Source organism: Pundamilia nyererei, unplaced genomic scaffold (assembly GCF_000239375.1).
Source record: "Pundamilia nyererei isolate P.nyererei 1_Seehausen unplaced genomic scaffold, PunNye1.0 scaffold00122, whole genome shotgun sequence".
NCBI lineage: Eukaryota > Metazoa > Chordata > Actinopteri > Cichliformes > Cichlidae > Pundamilia > Pundamilia nyererei.
Genome location: NW_005187523.1, coordinates 1,269,892 through 1,273,565, shown reverse-complemented (window position 1 = coordinate 1,273,565; position 3,674 = coordinate 1,269,892).

Genomic DNA, 3,674 nt, shown 5'->3' with positions numbered 1-3,674 from the left:
GGGAGAGGAGAGGTGAAAATTAAGATGGAACAGAGGTGGAGGAAGACGAGGTGACATTAGCAGTAGAAAAAGTAGAAAAAGTAGAAAAAGTAGAAAAAGTAGAAAAAGCAGGAGTGTCCTTCCTCCAGAAGAAGCGTAAGCGTTTTTTCCTCTTTCCCATGAGCTTTTCCACGAGCACTTTTTTCTCTAGGATGAGGGTTCTCAACTGATCGATTGTTTCTGAGTTCTCCTTCTCAAGTTTCTTGCATGTTTTCTCCACTTCTTCTAATTTGGCTTGTTTGTCTTCGAGCCTTTCTTTCATTTCTTTAGATGTTCCCTCCTGCATTAGCTTTGCCTCGTGCAGCTCAGTATAACTCTGTTGTAATTTGTCATGCGTGTCTTCTAACTGCTGACTTCTGCTCTCGATTTCCTGAAGTGTACACTGCAGGTCTTCGTTTGTTTTCTCTAGTTGTTGCTTTAGCACCTGCATCTTAGTGTTTTTGCACTTCAAGTTGACTGAAAGTTCCTCAAGTTCTGTGTTTTTTCTCAGCATGTCATTGAGCTCACTCTGCATCTCTGAGCATTGGTTTTGCAGTTTTTCCTTTTCCCTTTCCAGTTGAGTTGTTTTGTAGTTCAATTTGTTATAAAGTTCTTGCAGGTTTTGGTTTTTCCTCAAAGTCCTGGAGAATTTGTTTGTCTTCTTTCTGCTTTATTTCCTGTTGTTCTTGGTCTTGAAGCAGCTCTTGATATTTGTGCAGTGTTTCATCAAGCTTTACCTGCAGCGCTCTGTATTTCTCCTCCATGTCTTGGAGTTGGCACTGCATGTCTCTCTGGTTAATGTCCAGTTTTTCCTTCTCTTCAAGGATTTCTTTATTTTGTTGCAGAGCTTCGTCAAGCTTTACCTGCAAGCCTTCGTTGTGTTTCTCGATGTTCTGAAGCTTGCAATCCAGATCTTTCTGTTTCATGTCTTGCCGTTCTTTCTCTTGAAGGAAGTCTTTATTTCTTTGCAGTGCTTTATCAAGCTTTATTTTCAGCGCTGTGTATTTTTCCTGCACGTCTTCAAGCTTGGAGTCCATTTGTTTCTGTTTAATTTCTTGTTGCTTTTGTTCTTGAAGCAACTCCTTACTTTTGTTCAGTGTTTTATCAAGCTTTACCTGAAGTGCTTTGCATTTTTCCTCCATGCCTTGTTGCGCTGCTTTATGTCCTGTTGATGTTTTTCTTGGAGGAGTTCTTTATTTTTTTGCAGAACTTCATTAAGCTTGATTTGCAAGCCTTCGTTGTGTTTCTCCATGTCCTGAAGCTTGAAATCCATTTCGTTCTGTTTTATCTCCTGTAGCCTTTTTTCTTGAAGAAACTCTTCCTTTGTGTGCGGTCTTTCATCAAGCTTTACCTGCAGCGCTCTGTATTTCTCCTCCATGTCTTGGAGTTGGCACTGCGTGTCTCTCTGGTTTATTTTCAGGTGTTCTTTCTCTTCAAGGATTTCTTCATTTTGTTGCAGAGCTTCATCAAGCTTTACTTGCAGCTCCTGATTCTTATTGTCCTTCAGCACTGGTTTTTCGAGTGCTTTATCAAGCTTTGCTTGGAGCTCAAAGTTTCTTCCCTGCATGTCTAGGAGTTCCATTTCTTTCACCTTCAGAATACCTTCCTTTTCTAGAAGCTGGCTGAATGATTTGTTTTGATCAGGAAGCTGAATTTTGTCTTCCTGGTCACAAAGAGGAGAGCTGGGCTTTAATTTTTCTCTTTTTGTGGGTTTTCTCTGAGACATGTTTGAATCTGTAAACTGTCACTCTGAAAAGGATCCAAATGTTTTAAAAGATTTCTCTGTCGAACGTTTGAATGCTGCGAACATAAATGCTGCAAATAACGGACTAAAAGTCATTGCGTCTCACCCCTATTTAAGGGTTTTTTAAGATCAAAGGATCAAAGGACAAAGTGGTCATGAGATTGTAAACGTGTCATAGTTGCCAGCAGATGGCAGCAGTTTAGTTTAATCATTCTATTTAAATCATAATCAGATTACCACAAATTGTTTTTTAATGTAGTAGTGTCAGTGTCAGTGGGTCAATAATTCGTAATGCACAGTCAGAAACATCAAGTTATTCTTAGTACTGCATACTTGCAATGAATAAGTTGTCCTAACAGTCGTCTTCAGTAAACTTTACTCAATTTTTTGGAGGTAATGAGTTTGCATAGTTTTTTTTAGAAATGGCAAAAATGTGGAGCTGAAAAGCTAAGAAAAAAAAGAAATGATAAATAAATGTGTGAAATTAACTGACATGTTAGCTGGTGGAGACCCCGCTGCATTATATACATATATATATAATCTATTTTTTATAATAAATAATCAAAAACTTTATTCATCCTCCCTGTGTGAACATTCTTGCAGTCCTTGAAGTCTCGTCATGTTGAAGTTACTCATGTGATGTGATTATAATGGTCCAGCTGGTGTGCAGCCATCATATTAGAGTTCACTTTCTTCAACTGATTTAATCAACTTTTTCTGTGATGGTGTCACATTTACAGTGGTTGCAACAATTGCACCTAAAAGGACCCTGAAAAACTGGTGCACAGCCTACAGAGTCTAATAAGTGTCACCACTGTAAACACTGCAGAAATGCAATGCACTTACTTTCTAACAGGAATCTGCAATCAGCCGTTCCTTAAACTAAATCCTAACTCTGTCACCGGGAAGATTAAAAGAACAAAAACATGTTTGTAATGTTTATTCACCTGAACCTCTAAAACAATTAGAAAAGCATCAAGACTTTGACCTTTCCATACGATGGAGTGACCTATGTAAAAAATTTAATAACAACAATAATAGTAATAACAATAACATTTTAAATAATAATATAATATAACTAGTACTACTACTAATAATAATGACAATAACAACAAAATTATAATAATAATAAGGTCAAAAATACCAGTAATAATAATAATAATAAAAATATAACCATATCAACATAAACAACAACATTACTTCTACTAATAATAAAGATAAACAAATATATTTATAACAATAATATTGATAATAGTAATAATAAAACTGTTATTTATTTATTTCTGCAGTGTTAAACTCACCTTACAAAAAAGCCATCTGTGCCATCAGGAAGCTTTCTTTGCTTTGTTCCTCTGAGTCTCAGCTGGAGGTGAGACTGGTGCAGCAGAGGTGGCTGGAGTCCCGAGGACCACATGTTGATCCATGAGATCCTTTCGTGCACTCGCACTGGAAACACAACGATAACAGAGAAGATCAGTCTGCTGTAATGCACTCAAACTGCACTCAGTGCCTTAAGAAAGTCATCTGAACCTCTGGCGCCGGTGCCCACCTCTCAATTTTAAATCCATGTAGACATTGAGGGTTCTCGAGAGGGGCCGCGCTAACACATGCTGCTCTCTAGCAGCAGCACCATGCTCTCCCGTGTTTTAAATGCACCTTAGAACAACACACAGCAACACTACACATGAGCGAGAGGAGGGAGGTTTGGGGTCTTCACAGATCCCTGTTCTCTGCTGGCCATCGAGGCGGGGGGGCTGGAAGGAGGTGTTGGCCATCCGATTGGGATCTGGGATGCGGGGCCTCCCTGCTGCTGCGGAGCCTGGGGCGGTCTGCTTGCCTCCACCCCGGGGGAAAGGGTAACATCTCCTGGGTCTAGGTGCCGTTTCCCCCTCCAGGGGTGAGGGTACCTGGA